This window comes from Pelodiscus sinensis, chromosome 14 (assembly GCF_049634645.1).
Source record: "Pelodiscus sinensis isolate JC-2024 chromosome 14, ASM4963464v1, whole genome shotgun sequence".
In the NCBI taxonomy this organism is placed as follows: Eukaryota; Metazoa; Chordata; order Testudines; family Trionychidae; genus Pelodiscus; species Pelodiscus sinensis.
The window spans coordinates 1,368,218-1,385,370 of NC_134724.1; the positions used below are offsets into that span (position 1 = coordinate 1,368,218).

At 54.9% G+C, this 17,153-nt stretch overlaps 1 long non-coding RNA gene across 2 annotated transcripts in view; it reads left to right on the forward strand.

Annotated features, from left to right (window-relative positions):
• LOC142818281 (uncharacterized) overlaps positions 1 to 17,153 on the forward strand; it is a 97,354-nt gene that overhangs the window by 21,862 nt on the left and 58,339 nt on the right. For both annotated transcript variants that reach the window (XR_012895668.1, XR_012895667.1), the window contains one exon: positions 136 to 470. This is a non-coding gene — a long non-coding RNA (uncharacterized LOC142818281). The remainder of the gene's footprint in view (positions 1 to 135; positions 471 to 17,153) is intronic.

Consider the following 17,153-nt stretch of genomic DNA (forward strand, 5'->3'; position numbering starts at 1 on the left):
ACTCCCGTCTCTAGATCCTTCCTTTTCTGTTTTCTTTTCCCTTCAGCGTCTGAGGAAGTGAGTTGTAAATATAGCGATCAGTAGGCTTCCCTTATGAAGTGGTACTTACGTGACCTTCTGTTATCCGTACCGTAGTGTCCAGGAAGTGGATCTCCGGAGTGGACTGGTCCAGGCTGAGATTGCTGGTGGGGTGGAAGTTGTTGAATCCTAGTGGAATTCTCCAAAGGCTTGCTTCCCGGGGGTCCGGATGATGCAGATGTTGTCGGTGTAAGGTAAGCAGAGGAGGGGCCCTTGGGGACGGAGCTGAGGAAGCATTTTTCTACTACAGAGAGAAGCTGCTGAGTTGGAATTCAGACGCAAATGCAGCACCCTGAACCAAGGTTTAAATAGCCACATGGAGTGGTTCTCGCAGCACCGTAGATCATTTCCCGTTTGGGGACTCTCGCCGTCTCACCACTGTTGGAGCTGAGGTACGTCCATGCTGATCGAATTGGCACTGGTGTCCCCCTCCCATCTCCGTTTTCTGCCTTTCTTCCACCCTGGCTTGCTCCCTTCCTTCCGCATCTGAGGAAGTGACTTGGACCTCCTGAAAGGTTCTGCCTCAATACATTTGTTAGGCTTTAACGTGCCACCAGACTCCTTGTTTTTGCTGAAACAGCCTAACCCAGCTCCCCCTCTGGAGCCTGTTTCATTTAGGCTTTTTTAAAAAAAATAACCCAGCTGAATTACAGCACTAGCGTCTGCAGCACAGGCTGGAGGATGCGAGGTCTGAATATAACCCACCGGAACTTACCGCTGGCAGCCCCCGAAAGCAGGAGCAGGGTTTATACCCTAGCCTCGGGCTTGTCATTTGGCGCTTGTGGGTTTGGGGGCTGCTCTGTGTTGGCGTTTGCCTGGAATGTTTGTAGCAGCTCAGCTGGCAGGCCAGAGGGGCGGGGCTTTGTGACTTAGTGGTTGTGAGCCCGTCGGATTGTGAGGGTGATCAAGGAGCGAGCCGGAGGAGTTGCCTCTTTTGCCCATAGCCCACGTCCCGTAACTGCACAGGAAGGGTCCTGCGGGCTTGCGCTGCTTCCGGCTCCCAGCATGGGCTCGTCCGCTCGGATCTCTCAGCCCGTCGGGCCATCGTTTTGTCCTTTGGGGACAGTGCAGCTGAGGCCTGGGTGCCTGGTGCGGGCGGGCAGGAGAGCCCTTTAATTTGGGCTATTACCACGTTTCACGGCATTGCGGGTGGAGCGGAGCGAGGGCAAAGTTCATAATTCATCTGGTCATTTGGAGAGTCCCATTACCACGCCCCTCTGGACTTGAGCTTAATTGCTGCTTTCCCCAAACACTTCAAAGCCGCTTGCTGCGCACAGTATGCGGCACATATATTATTAGATTTGTTTTTGGAATATAATGATAAACTGTTGCCACTATGGATGTAGACATAATTATCCTAAATCTATTTTAATCTATTCTGCCTCTTAAATATTCTATGTTCTCTTTTAATAAGCGACCACTCAGCCTTTGATGTTCGTGCGGAGGTGCAGAACGCTCCCCTCTCCTTGCTCGAAATGTTAATTGAATCGCCTGCATTTCTCTTCATTAGCTGCATTAGCACCTTTTAATATCGCTTTAAAATCGTGTTCAATTTACTTTCTTTAATCTTTCCCTCTCCCAAAGTGTCGCCTCACTTTGATCCTCGGCTTCGTCTTTTCTTTGATGACAACTTGGAGCTTAATTTGTAGCTGAATTGAAATGGAAATTTCCTAATTACCCAGGATTCAGTGTGATGCCATCAGCGTGCACTTTGCTATGGCATTTTGGGGTCGGAATTGGCACCCATGCCTCCTGTTCCCACCAATCGACCAGTGAGGAGCAAGGGGAGCAGGTGCCCGGGTTAATATTTGTGTGTCAAATGCAACAATCTCCGCTCTCCCCTCCCCCCCCAACACACGTGTGCAAGTGGTACAGTCTGTGGGCTGCAGGACTGTTCCCTCCTGCGAGCCAGGGGACACGCTGCCTGCAGCTGCACCACACATCTCCTCCCGCGTCCACATTCAGGCACTGCCATGGGCGCCCGTGTGTGCCCGCTCGGCAGGGTTGGGGCGGGGCTCGCTGCCTTGCTGGATCAAACTCAGAGGAGGCTCCAAAGGTGCAAAACAGTTTCCTGATTTCTCTCTTCCCGCCTTAACCCTGCTCCCTTTCCTTTATTTCCTACTAGCAGACTTGCCCCGCGTTGCCTTGGTCTTTCAGGCCGGGGGGCTGGTGATGCGGGGGATGCAGGACTTAGCTGCACAGAGGGAACCATTTGCTGTGCACGAGGAACTTGATTAGGCCCACGCAGCCCACGTGTTCTCCAGTGGCACCTTTTCTAGGTATTCGCTCCATACATGTGCACCGAACCCTTATGGAAGCCTGTTTGTTTGGCGGGATTCTCTGTCCCGCTCTAGTGGTGGCCATGATGCGCCTACTACCGCCTGGCTAACAGAGGTGCGTCCTTTAGCTCCTGCAGTGGAAGCTCATGCGCTTGGCTCCAGAGGTCCCAGGTTTGATCCCCATGGCTGACACCCACGTGTGGGTAAGTGTTACTCCTGTAACCGTACGTGTGAGGGGCGTGGCCGCTCTGAGTCTGTTTCATTGGTGTAAGACTCTCGATCCAGCCATGGTCCGTGGGCCTGATGCCATGCTCCCAGGGAAGGGTTTACAGTATGTTGCAAATGAGCCTCCTTCAAGTTCACTGAAGTATTTGAAAAGTGACTGCATTCCTGGTGTTGGCCTCCGATTCTTGCTGCTTTCCCTCCCTGCTCTGTCAGAGATAACGATCCATGCAGGACTGCTGAGTCCAGTGCCAACCCAGGAAGGTTTATTGCTCTCCTTGCAATTCCATTTAACTGCAGAAACGGCTGCTCGCCATGGACGTGCCTGGGCTTTCTGTGCTTTACCTCCTCCACTGCAGCTGTCGCCTCACAAATACCCCAACAATCGCCAGCGCTTTGACGTACCTCTGTGAGGGACTCCTGAGAGGAGATTCCTGGCCACTGAGGCTGGAGTGGGGAAATGTAACTTGTTTTAAATTTGGCATCAGCACGAGGATGAGTTACCTCCTCGGGGCGTTTGCCCCTCCCCCCTTCTGCTCCCCCGCCCAGGGGAGATGTTGTCTTGCTGTGAAGCTGCAACGTCTCTGCCCCTTCCAGCCGCCTTTTTTATTAATGGACTAAAGCGGAGTGTGTATTGATTTCCCAGTTGTGGCTTTGCAGTTTGGGGCTTGACTGGATGGCTGCTACATCTGGGAAAATCCTCCCTGTCTAGGCAAAGAAGGCGCTTGAGTGTTGAGGAAGCAGGTGGGTGGTTTTAAAGACACCCAGCTGATTTTAAAGGCCTGGGTATGGGAGGGCCGTTACAGTAGGTTTGGCAGTTGTGCATGGGCTGACAAGAAGCAAGAACACTTCATAGAATGTGCTGTTCCCCGGGTAGTGATCACAAAGGACCTGATCCAAAGCCCGACAAAGTAAATGGGGGTTTGGAACACGTCCCGTACGAAGAGAGATTAAAAAGACTGGGACTTTTCAGCTGAGAAGAGAGGAGACTGAGCGGGGATAGGATAGAGGTCTATAAAATCAGGACAGGTGTGGAGAAAGTGAATAAGAAAAAGTTATTGTTCCTTGTAACACAAGAACTAGGGGTCACCAAATGAAATTAATGGGTAGCAGGTTTACAACAAACACAAGGAAGGTTTTTTTTCCACACAGTGCTCAGTCAACCTATGGAACTCCTTGCTGGAGGATGTTGTAAAGGCCAGGACTTTAACAGGGGTTCAAAAAAGAACCTGACAAGTTCCTGGAGGATTGATCCATCAATGCTTATTAGCCAGGATGGATAGGAATGTTGTCCCTCGCCTCTGTCAGAAGCTGGAAATGGGGAGGGATCGCTTGATGAGTCCCTGTTCTGTTCACTCCCTCTGGGGCATCTGGCACTGGCCACTGTTGGTCGACAGGACACTTGGCTGGATAGATCTCTGGTCTGACCCTGTACAGTCAATCTTATGATCTTTCCAGTGACTACGATGAGTGTAGATAACTACTGGTTTCTCCCCCCCACACCCATCCTATCCCACCCCGAATGTTCCCAAAGTTAGCTCTAAGGGAAGTCTTTCACTGCAAGGTTATTATTTGGCTAGTCCAGGTTTTGAAACGAGCCTATTTTTGCCAAGCAACCAGTCTGTAACGTGTCATCGATTGCAGGATGTGAGCATGTTCCTCTAATGCCACAGATCTTAGCGCTGACGCACATGCATGGAAGCAAGTGAAGTACATGAGCCGAGCCCTGAACGGTGCTAGATATCTGAAGTGTGTGAGGATTAAAGAGAAATCCTTCAGCTGCATAGATCAGGGTCTGTGATTTCAGAGATAACGGCCTTAACAGAGGTGTCCTGAAGGGATTGTAAGGATTATTTTACAGCGTATCGGAGCCATTCATTCCTAAGTGGGCAGATACAGTCGACTGTCGACTTCGATCAACAAGTCATTTGTACAAATGGATGAGACATCACATGGATCTTTGATAGAAACAGAAGCACCTGCCTGATTTTTGCAGGCTTAAAATATAACAAGGCAAGAACTCAATTGTGCCCGAGAGAGAGAAAAATCTCTCCTCTCTGAAGATCTTATGCTCAGTGCTCATGATCAGAAGCCTTGGTGTGCTTAGCAATAACAAATAGATGCACGTTATGTCGGTAACACTAGCTGCGAATCGTCTTGGTGTGAACCGCTCAGATAGTACTTACTGAGCTCAAAGGATGAGGCTATTGATGACTGGCCGGTCTATTGTACCCGCACCTGACCAGATTTGCGGATGAAGAATATATTTTCAAAACTCTTCTCCCCATCATTCCAGCTGGGGGATACTCCCTTGCTTTAGACTGATGGGTCACCTGGTAGGTTCTCGGTTTCCTGCCTGGATGATTGGAATGTGAATGGAGACTAGCCAATGGCAAATCATGCATTCCGCACAGGGTCGCGAGTGAGGAGGAAGGGTCATGTGACTAAGAAGCGGATCCACGTTTCAGGAGATTGGTGTTCTTCAGTGAACCTGGCCAAGTGTGCCAAGGTTTCTTAGGTCAACGTGACGAAGTGGTTTAATCTCTCTCTGACTCGGTTCCTTGTCTGTTGCCTAGGGATAATTCATCTTCCCTGCCCCATGCGAGTGAAAAATGAACGACTGCGCATTGCTCAGATCTATGATCACGTGGGCCGATAAGAGCGAGAGGGGTGAAGCATTGAGAAGATTTTCATGAATTTTTGTCTGGAAGTGGGTGACAGGGGAGGGATCACTGGATGGTTCCCTGTTCTGTTCCCTCCCTCTGGGCACCTGGCACTGGCCACTGTGGGCAGACAGGACGCTGGGCTAGATGGAGCTTTGGTCGGACCCAGTCTGGCCGCTCTGATGGTCTTACAAAGCCGGTGGCTGTACAAATACTGACGGCCCGCAGGTAACGTTGTCCTGGTGAACGGAAGAGACTCTAGTCTGAGCTGTGCGCTCCGTGGCTATTTTCACACATCCGTGTCCCTCATCTTCATTATTTGACCCTCCCGAATATGTGCACAGGGACACAAACGTTTGCAGCCGGACACAGTGACTCTAGCCTAGGCACGGTTGTGATACCCCTTCAGAGCGTCATGGCTCTGGATCAATCTGCTCTGGTTCAGGAATGGGGTATGCACCTCTGCAGCACCCGCCTCTCTCCCCGGGGCGCCATTTCCAAACCGGCACCGTGCGCATGGGGGCGTTGTCTTGCTGAGGAGCTGTCATGCAAGGAGGATGCTGCTACGGTTTCTCATCAGTGAAAATGGCCTCCCTGGCCACTGACCCTGGTCTACACTAGGGCATTGTTTTGAAAGAACCTCCCCGTGATGGCGCGTCGGGGTTCCCCCGACTCCTGCACCCCCGTAGTGGCATGAACAGACTCCACCAGCCAGTAGAGTAGAGGGAGTTTATTGCTTCTCCAGGATACAGCCCAGCACAGATGTCATCTGGATACAGGGCCGGGTCTAGGATGCTTCAGCCCCCCTTGAGATGGGGGAGACTGGGCCCCTAAATCTCAGCCCGTTGCCTAGGCTGCTTCCTCCATGATTCCAGACAGATACTAAAACTCTCTTCCAGCCCTGCCCCCCGCCAGGCCCTGGTCTCCGCCCTCCTCCCTTTGTCTCTCCCTGGGAGGCTGAGCCTGGGTGTCTGGGTTAATCCACATTTGGGAGAGTCAGTGAGAATCTCCAATCCCAGCGCAGGGGGACCCCGGGTCTCAGAGCAGACAGCCCCCCCCCACTACGCCACAGCCCCTTAGGGCGAATTTATAAGCAGCGCAGCCACCCAACCATACCCCTTATTTTGAAGGCTGCTTATTTTGAAATGGGTTGTCCTGCTTTTCTTGGGGGATAACGCAACTTTGAAGTCGTTATTTCGAAAGAGCAGCCGTGTGGACGCTCTGGTGCTGTCGTTTCAAAATAACGACTCCCCAGAGTTTGAGAAGAATTTGCGTCCCTCCTTGTACCGGCGTTTCAGGTATTAGAAAGCTGCTGCCATGGCCCCTCTCAGTCTTCTGTCTTCCAAACTAAACAAGCCCCGTTCGTTCAGCCTTCCCTCCTACTCATGTCTTCTGGACCAGGAGTCGGCAACCTCTCCGGAGTGGTGTGCCCTGATTTCCCCCTCCTGGCCTGGGCTGGGCTGCTCTCCTGGGGGGAGGGAGAGGGAGAGGGAGAGACTCTTCCATGTGCCCCACTCGGTCCCCTGCCTTGGGCTCCGCTTCGCCTTGTTCTGTGGGAGGGGAGGAGCAGTGCGCATGCCTCCCTGCCACGGAGCAGGAAACGGCCCACGGTGAGGCTGCCCCAGCAGGGACAGTCTCACCACGGCTCAGCTCTAGCTGCGACTCCTGGGGCAGCCCCGCTCTGCCATGTGGGCCTGGCCCTGGTCGCTGGAGGAGCTTGCCTGGTTGAGCCCCCACATGCTCTCCCCCCCACCCCCCGTGGCTCACTGCCGCAGTGGAGCTGAGTGGGGGGAGAAGGGGGAGAGCTTTGGCTGCTCACACAGCCCAGTCAGCAGCCTCCCCCTGGAGCTGGTGCTGTGGCCGGGCACCGGCCACGGGGCTCCCTGCTGCGTGGGGAGGAGGGTTGGGGTTGAGCCACTGATGGGGCGTGTGCCGTAGTTTGCCCACCCCTGTTCTAGACTTTTGATCATTCTTCAAAAGCGGCGAGGAGTCCTGGGGCACCTTATAGACTGAGACGTATTGGAGCAGAAGCTCTCGTGGGCAAAGACCCACTGGCAAAGACGTCACATGCATCTGATGAAGTGGGTCTTTGCCCACGAAAGCTTATGCTCCAATACGTCTGTTAGTCTACAAGGTGCCACAGGACTCCTCGCCGCTTTTGCAGATCCAGACTAACACGGCGACCCCTCTGATACTTGATCATTCTTGTTGCTCGTCTCTGGACCTTCTCCAATTTTTCTGCATCTTTCTTGAAACGTGGTGCCCAGAACAGGACACATGACTCCAACTGAGGCCTAATCAGAGCAGAGTGGAAGAAAGACTCTTCGTGTCTGGCTCACAACACTGCTGTGAACGCAGCCCCGGATCAGGTTTGCTTTTCATGCAACAGTGTCCCACTGTTGACTCATCTTTAGCTTGTGGTCCACTCTGACCCCTCGATTCCTTTCTGCCCTGATGTTCCTCTCTCCCACAATGCCCAGCACCAGATGCTTCAAAAGAAGGTGAGAGCCACACGGGGGTAGGATAATCTGCCCCCTACGTTGATCCCCTTCTAATCTCTGACCGTTCGAGTTTGGTTTCTAATGCTGCAGCAGGAGGTTTAATGTCCCTTCCAGCTGAGCTTGGTTGAGGATCTCAGTGACCACTTTGGAGTCTTTAAAAACAAATGTTTAGACGGTAGCACCTTGAGACCAATGGACAGTGGGTGAAGGCCCAGCTGTAGAAGGCAAGTCCTAGCCCCGCCCCTTCCAACTGCAGCTCCGCCTCTGGAGTCAAGCCCCACCCATCCTCAGCCTGATCCTTCCTCGCCACCTGCAGGGTCGGGGTGGTCATGCTGCAGCCCCCGCCCTCCCTGGTGGCCCGAGTGTGTAGGCAGTTTTGGGAAGGCAATGCCTTCCCTTGCCTGCATTACCGGCCGCCCATGTGGAGACCTCAACTGAACGGGAAAGCCTGTTGTGTGAAGCAAGTGCTGGGCAGACCCTCTGTGAGAGTGAGTCCCGGCCCCGAGCCACTTGCATTTCACTAGACAGGCTTAAGGAGGCGAGGGGGCATGTGGGGGAACTGAGTCAGTCGTTGATTTAGCAGAGCAGCTAAGCATGTATAGACAGTGCTGGCCTCGGAGGCAACCCAGCGTGGTGGCTGGGATTTTAATGGTGCCACAGGAAATGCCTGAGCAATTGCCACTTGTCAGCCTGCTTGAAACCTCAATTGGCCATCGCATTTCTGGGGGAGCTGGCCAAGTCGGCGACACGTAGAAGTTCGGTTTGTGCCCTTGGAAAAGGGGAAATAAACAAAGCAACTTCCAAAATGCTTCAGAAACCTCTGAAGGGAGAAGCGACTGAGCCTACAGTGCTATGGACACTGCGTCCGTTACAGAGGGCAGTCACGTCAATGGAAAAATCAGGCTCTCCTTTTAGTCTGCTTTGGTCAACGGTCTGTCTACAGATGCCTGTGAAACTCGGCACTAGCTGGCGGCACGCACCAATCCAGGAAGGCGTAGACCGAACGTATTTGTAGAATTATTGTCCGTGCAGGTGGTGTCACCTACCCAACACTTCCCGTTACAAAACTTTGTTTTCCGTTGCAGAGTCCTTTCCCCAAGCTAAATTGTGTTGAAATGTCCTAGGCCCGGTGAAACCTCGTTTTGGGGAAGTTTCAGCTGAAATGGCCCAGCCATTTCCAAGAATGAGGTTAGAAAAAAAATGTTTTGTTGTGTTCCAAAACCCCCCACAAGAGTTTCACCAACAAGCAGTCGTGTGTCTGGTTTGTAGCAGGGACTTGAAATTGCCTGGGAGGTGTCAGTTTGAAGCCAGCTTCTGTGCCTTTTGCTCTCCCTGCAGGGAGACCGGTGAGGGAGAACCTGGGGGGCCACATACCACCCCCCCCCCAGACTGAGGAAGGGCCGGGACAACCCACTTCTGCCCCAGCCACCTCCTCCACCAAGGGGACCGGCCAGGGAGATTAGTGGAGCCCTGCGTCCCGGCACTCACTGGCAGGGGAAGAGAAGTGATGCGGCCCCAGACGGCGCTGCTCCTCCGGCCGCGTCACTCCGCTTCCTACCGGTGAGTGTGGGGGAGGTCCTGCCCCTCCCCCGAGTGACGTGGCCAGGGAGCAGTGTGAGCTGGGGCTGTGTTGCTCTGCTTCCCCCTCCCCTGCTAATCACACCACCGGCTGCTGGCCTGGACTGCAGCATTGCCCCCTCCCCAGCTCTGTGCTGCCTGGAGCATGCTGCGTGGGGCTCCAGTGGCTATTTAAAGGGCCAGGAGCCCCCCGCCCCCCTTCGAATTGCTGGGCCCGGGGGCAGTTGTCGCCATTGCCCCCCCGTGTCAGCCAGTTTGGCAAGGGGGAATCCACAACTTCCTGTGGAATCCTATTCCAAAGCTTGGCTCCCCTGACAGCTACAATAAACTTCTTAATCTCCCACCCAAATCTCCCTTGCATCTGGCTTTCCTTCCATGGGCAAAGAGAACAATTGACCTCCACCTTTGTAATAACAGCCTGCCACATGTGTGCAGTCTTAGGGGTCACCAAATGAAATGAAGAGGTAGAAGATTTAGAACAAACAAAAGGAATTTCTTCATGCAGCGCACAATAAACCTGTGGAACTCCTTGCCAGAGGATGTTGTGAAGACCAGGACTTGAGCAGCATTCAAAAATGAGCTAGATAGATTCATGGTGGCTAGGTCCATCGATGGCTATTAGCCAGGATGGGTAGGGATGGTGTCTCTGGCCTCTGTTTGTCTGGGGCTGGGAATGGGTGGCAGGGGGAGGGATCATGTGATGATTCCCAATTCTGGTCACACCCTCTGGGGCACCTGGCATTGGCTCCTATGGGCAGGCAGGACATTGGGCTGGATGGACCTTCAGTCTGACCTAGTCTGGCCATTCTTATGCTTGTCACCCCTCCGTCTAAACGTGCTCACTTGATTCGCAGTTCCTCGGAGCTCTGGTTTTCTAGCCCTTTCATTATTTTAACTGCTCTCCTCGGGCCTCTGTTCAGCTTTTCCACATCCTCAGATGTGGACCCAGGACGAGGCAGGGGCTGCCTCTGAGGACAGGCCCGTGCCAGGCAGAGAAGCACAGCTACCTGCTGTGTTTTCCAGATGCTGCTCCCTTTAATAACAATGGTAGTCTCTTTACAGCTGCACCAACTCTATTCAGTTGGTGATCCGCTCTCACCCCTCCCCACCATGTTCTCTCCAGCTGTCCTCCCACCTACCTCTTGTTGATTGCAGACCAGAGAATCCTAGAACACTAGCACTGGCAGGGACTTGGAGAGGCATCAAGTCTCTCAGGGCAGGACCAAGCACCGTCTAGACCGTCCCTGACAGGTGCCTGTCCAACCTGCAACCAGTTCTTTCATTTTCTCGAGGTCTTGTTGAATTCTTCCCCCGTCCGCCAAAGAGCTTGCAACCTCCGCCCGTGTCATCGACAAATTGTGCAAGCGATCTCTCCCGCTCTCCTCTGTGTCCATATGGAGTGGCACTGCACCCAGGACCGACCTCTGCAGTGTGTCCCCCCCCCCCCCCCCCCCCCGGCAGCCCCACCATTGGCAACTACTTTTGCTGTGCACCTACTTGTAGTGATTTCATCTAGATCACGCTTTCCTAGCTGGCTAACGAAACTATTCTGAGACTGGTGAAAGCCTCACCAAAGTCAAGCTAGATTATGTCTGCAGACTTCCCTCCCGGCGACTCGGCCAGTGACCCTGTCAGAGAGGATGAAGTTGGCTTGGCTTGGTCTCTTGACACTCCTTGTTGGCTATTCCTTACAGCCCTATTATTCTCTAGGTGCTGATTGCTTAGTAATTGGTTCCAGTATTTTTCCAGGCACTGATGTGAGGCTGACAGGTCTGTACGTTCCTGGGTCTCTTTGTTCCTCTGTGTAAAGCTAGACACTTGCTTACCCTTCTCCGGTCCTCGGGAACCGTGTCTGTCCTCCCAGATCAGTGTCAGCTAGCTCCTGAGCAGTCCCTCTGTGCCCCTGTGAGCCCCCCATGTCCTCTACTGCCTGAGCATGCGCCATCCCCGGGCAGTTGCTGTCAAGCAGGACTTTCCCGAAAATTGCTCCTTCCAGATGCCCGGCCGCTGGTGCCTCCTTCTCTCGGGTTCTCTCTGCAGGTGCCTGGGTCGCATGGCGGGGGAGGAGACAGCAGGGCTGACATGCGGCGGGCTGTGAAGTGGCGCAAGGCAGCCCGGAGGAGCGGGGGTGGGTAAGATTATAAGATTGGTAAGAACGGCCAGGTTGGGTCAGACCAAAGCCCCGTGAAGCCCAGGTCCTGTCTGCTCTCCTTGGGCAGTGCCAGGTCCTGGCGGGGGAATGTTTCTCTAGAGTCTCAGGGACGGGGCACAATGCACTTGGCCTACGCGCAGTACGGCAGTGGCCAAACAGCTGCTCCTCCGTGAAAGACAAGAGCCCCCCCTCAGCTCCCTCGGGGCCACGCCCAGCCTGGGCTGCCTGCTCCCGGCACAGGCGGGCAGAGGCCAAGCGCCCAGACAAGGTCCCTGTGCAGTTAATACAGCCGACCATGAACGATGGACAGGGGCATGGAGCCCTTCACTTAGTCTCCTGGTGCACTTGTGTGCTCGTGGGGAGCCCCTCCCCCTTCCAGAGCCCCCGGTGCAGGCGAGGCTCCGGCTCTGGCTGTGGGGCAGAGGGGGCGTTCCATGGGTCAAAGCAACAGTCGCCTTTGAGCTGGGCTCCCCGGGTGAGCGGCTCTTGCGCTCGCATCCTTGTTCCATCTAAATGCAGGAAACCCGCCTCAGTGGGCAGGGAGGGTGTCCCTGGCCGCTGTCTGTCAGGGCTGGGAATGGGGGGATTCCCTGTTCTGTTCCCTCGCCCCGGGGACCTGGCCTTGGCCATGGTGGGCAGACAGGCACTGGGCTGGATGGACCTTGGGTCTGGCCCAGTCTGGCCGCTCTGATATTCCTAAACCAAGATGGCTGTATTGGCTGGAGCCTGGTGTTACCCTGCGGGAAGGCCCCGAATAAAGCCCTCTGGAGGTCTCCCGGCAGTGTCTCTTCCTCCACTGTCTCTCAGCCCCGGGCCAGGGCATCGAGTGACAGGCCAGATCCTCCGGCTCACAGTTCCCGCTTTGTTCCACAGCGGATGAGAGGATGACTCCGGTTCGGCATGATCCTGGGATGCCTTGTGCCCCGCAGGGTGGGGAAGGCTCTGGGTACGTCCGCCTGGGAACTCCCCTGGGGCTGGCTTGGCCACGTGCTGGGCCGGTCCGGTGAGGTAAGCTAGAGCCATGTGCTTACGTGGGGACCCCTCGGGCGAAGGGAAGCCCTAGCCAGGCCGGCTTTGCTCCGGCCGGGCCCCTGCATCATTGCCGGGTGGCGCGGCGGAGGAGCTGCTGCACTGGGTCTGTGCCCCTGGAGCATCCCCTTGTGCCAGGCTGATCGGCGCCACCGTGGCTTGTCCTGGCGTTAGGGCCACATGGTGCCGGCCACGTGGTGCCCAGTGGGAGCAGGTCGGGGGGATCTGTTCTGACGTGTTCGAAGTGTGTTCTGCTGAGTGAGGAGCCCTCCCCTCTGTCCGGGGCTGCTCAGAGTTAGCCCCGTTTGGCAGCGCCGGGAACGCGGGGACAGGCCTTCCCCGGCCGGGCACCGAGTCAGACCTGCCCTCTGCCCCGCGTGTCTCTGGAGTGACACACAACAGGGCCCCTCTCGCTGCCAGAGAAGCACGGAGAGTCTCCCAAGCCCTCTTCGGAGCCGTTGTATTCACCCTCCCCACCCAGGGCAGGGCTGGCCGCACTCAGACACCAATCGCAGCCACTAAAAGGGGCGCTGCCATGCATCCGCCCCCTTCCCTGGGACCTCTGGCCGTGGCCCTGGCACGGGGGTTGACTTGGAGCAGCAGCCATGACGGGCGGCCAGCAGAGGGCACTCTGTGCGCACGGAAAAGGGCGGCAGATGTCTGGTGGCATGAGAGCCAAGCGTCAGTGCTACAGCAGGGGTGGGAGGGAACCTGTTCTGGGTCGGGAGCCACTGACCCACAGAAAAATCAGTCGGGACACGCACACAAGTGAATAGCACAAAATCCCCTCCCGCTGACTGGGAAACCCGGCTCACTGCCGTGACTGAGGAGGGGCCCTCCTCACGTTCCCCTTGCACGCCCAAGCCTAGGCTGGTAGATTTTGTGTGCTCCAGCCCTGCGGGGGGACAGTGGGGAGCCCGGAGCGCTCGTACTGGCTCCCCAGCGCTGTGAGGGGGAGCCCCAAGCCTTGGGGGCTGGATCCAGGGAAGCTGGGGGCCATGTCCCGCCCCCAGGCCTAAGTTTCCCCACCTCCATGTTACAAAGTCACCGGGCCAAATTTGACGCTGTTTGCTATGCCTGTTCCCAGAAGGGGGCTAAAAGGGAGGGAGTCACGCCGTGGGGTGCTGTAGCTGCCGAGGGGTTCCCCAAACACCTGGGACCTCATTTGCCTGCTTGTGCTGAGCCAGCCTCGCTGTCATGTCCTTGTGCTAGGGGAGGCTGTGGTTACCAGCCCCCGTCACTGACAGGGGTTGACGTTAACCAGCTGTCCCTGAGAGAGAGCCGACAATATGGCGGTTTGGGGGCCACTGGGTCCCGAGAGGCCGTTGAAGGGCAGACGAGCTGCTGCTCCCTCCAGTATGGGTTTGTGCCGGGCGCTGTCATGGCTGTTACGCCTGGAGGAGCCGTGACAGGCTGCAGGCCTGTTTTGGCCGTTTTGTGAGGTGAACTGTTCTGGGAAGGTGCCTGGAGTGACACCCAGGGCAGTGCCTGAATAGTCCTGGCGACGTCAATGGTTCAACGGACGCAGATCGGGCTCCATTTCCTCCTGCGGGGAAACATCGTGTGTGTGACTGGCCGTGGCCTGGCTGGGTAGCTACCATGACGACAGGCCTGGAAAGAAGCCGTAGTGCGGTTCCACACGTAGCTCCCTTCCGTGGATAACGTGACCAGGCTTGGGCTCTGAAGATGTATTGTACTGCAGCCCTCTCCTGGCAGGCGCGGACACTAGAATTGTCCTAATGGCACCGAACAACGAGCCATCCAGTCAGGTATCCCCTGCCCTGCCGTGGCCTGGATATTTCAGAGGGCACAACCCTCATGCCCGCGATGTGTCTGATTTATGCAGTGTTGTGTCTTGGGGAGGTGAATCTTCCTGTCCTACCTCGTGATCAGCTTATGCCCTGAAGCATGAAGATCGATTACCCTTACAATTGTGTTGCTGCAAAGCTGGGGTAATGCCAGAAGCTGCCGCTAATTATACACACGTTTAATCCCCTTTAAAACTTGCTAAATACACCATGTACCTCCAACTCCACTAGTTAGCGTTGTCCTGGCCCAGTGCTGAGGGAGCCCTGTCCTTCATGCAGCCTACCGGTTGGCTCCAAATAAATCCGTGTCTTTTATATCTAGGGGAGACACTGATTTTTGTGTGCTGGGTTAGTGGAGTAGACCTGGGCAGGTAATTAGCATAGGATAGTAAGAGTCAGAGACTTGCCTTCCGTTTCCCTATGTGGACTGTCCATATACAGGCGGTGGTTTGTTTCTTCGTGGTTTTTGTTATTTCTGTGCCTCATTCTTTATCGGCGGCTCTGTATCTTCACTGCTGTTGTTTGATATCTGAAATTCATGCAATTAGTGGGCATGTTGATCACCTGCCTCTGCGTCTGCTTCCCTGGTTTGATCAGCTTCATTCTGCTGACTTGAATGGGGAGTTCAGAATTGGCATGTCACAATACTGCCATTGCAACAAACAGTTCTGGCAAACTCTCCTGCCTGCAATCCTATCACTAGAACAGGGTCCGCTGGCAATATTGAACAGGGTCTGAGCACTTAAGGCATTTCTGCTTAAGCCATCTGTAGGATTAGAACCTGGGACAAACCTTGAGCTAAAAGAGTAACTCCCTTGACTGACAACCCCAGAGAACGGTTATCGTCTATGGACCAGCTGCTAGAGGGCAGCCCTGCCAGCCTGAGTTGCACACAGTCACACCACGCTCACTGCAACCCAGGCAGAATTTTTGCCATGTGTTTTTTGACACTGAGGCACATAAATGCAGAGCAGATGAGGGCAGATTTGCACAGGAGGGGGCTGGTGGAAATGAAAGGGAAGTTTTGGCCTGTGGAAAAAGAGGGCTGGTGTCTGCTGGAGGAAATTCAGAGGCCGGGACAGGAGTAAGACGTGCGTGCGATGCACAGCACCCTGCAAGTCTGCTCTGTGTAATTTGGTTGTAGAACTCTTAACTCTGTGCAAAATGCTAGGGCCTGCCGGGGGAATACGAAAGCAGAGAGTGGCCAAAGCGCAGCCCGCAGCGTTGTTTGAACATTGTCTGCAAATCCCAGCCTGGGCTATTAGGAATTAAAGAGATGCTGTTAATCGGAGCTGGAAATAAAGCAGAACACACAGGAGCTCCTCGGGTTGGTCTAGACTACTTGGGGTGTCAACTTCAATTGGAATAAACAAGTGTTGCTCGCCTGCGTCGGGCCCCTGGAATGCGGCGGGCTGCTGAGAGCGAGAGATTTCTCGGTTCCCACATGACAACCCGCTTGCCCAATTTCTGCTCATTTTTAAACACAGGCGGTTGTGAAACCGAGAGGGTACTCCAGGGTGCTCATTACCACTTCTTCTTCTGCGAGCGCTCTTCCTTCAGCGCCCACTGCTCGCGCTCACCAGGGAGGCCACATCAAATATTCAAGGCAGATTACAGCGAGAACCGCACGCGCGAGAGAAAAAAACAGTCCAGTTGCTCTGATAAAGGAGCTGAAAAACGTTATCTCCAGAAAGGGGAGGCGTTCTCGGGCCGCCCTCCCTGGGCAGTTGTGTTTTTATTCATGTTGAGCCAACGTCTGTTCTGCAAGGGGGGGTTCTCGGACTTGCCAGCCAACTGGCCCGGTTTGTTATCGGCCGTAAATCTTCCGGGGTAGCACAGGTGACTAAAAAAAAATAAGTGCTGCACTAATTTAAAAAAAGTGGGGTGAGTCAAGTGCCTGATAGGCATTTGGCCTCTTTGAAATGTGTTTGGGGCCGTCTCCAGACCCGCTCCCAGTGACTCGTCTGCGTTGCAAGATCACATTATTTTAGAATATTTCTAGATTAACCCGGCATTGCTCGGGTACTTAACTCAAATACGTTTTGTTTTTCTTCACTTCAGTCGTTGCTCTGGGGTGGGGCTGGGGAGGAGGATTCAGGATGGAGACTAGCCCAGGCAGAGAGGACACCCCCAGCCCCCTCACCGCAGCAGCTTGGGGCCAGGGGAGATGTGGCTCTCCATGGCCTCCCAGTGGCATTGTGGCACTACCAGGCACCCCATGCTATGTGGACCTGGGTTTTAATCCCTGGGTCCTTCCAAGTGCGTTACCTGGTCTTGTCTACGTGAGGCCTAGTGCCGCCGGTTGTGAAGGTAGGAGTACGAGTTTGACAGCCCCTGGGTTTTTAACACTTCTGCCGTGTAGACGTGCTTGGAGCCAGCGGGGGTGGCACACCTGGACCTTGCCACCGCCAGCTTCCAGGCGTGGTGCTGAGTCCGTGCTGAGCTGTAGGGAAGGCCAGGGTGTAGCCAAGCTAATGAGCTTTTCCCACTGCTCACGTGGCCAGGATTGGCCCGAGGCTGGCTGCAGCAGCTGGTGCCCAAGGCAGAAGGCGCGATCGGCGCCCCTGCCTGCATGGCAGTGACATCATCGGGCGCCTGGGCCAGCGGCGCCCTAGGCAACTGCCTAGTTTGCCTAGCCTCACGGGTCGCCCCTGCACGTGGCACAGTTCATGATCTCCAGCCAATGCGCTGAAGCTAGTCCAAAAAATGGCCATTGCAAGACACAACCTTAGTTTAGGGCAAAATTTTCCCTGCTCTGACCTGGGTGGGCATGTATACAAAGAACACAGGAGCGGGCTGGGAGGAGTTGTCTGGAATGAAGGAAGACGTTAGCATCTGTTTCA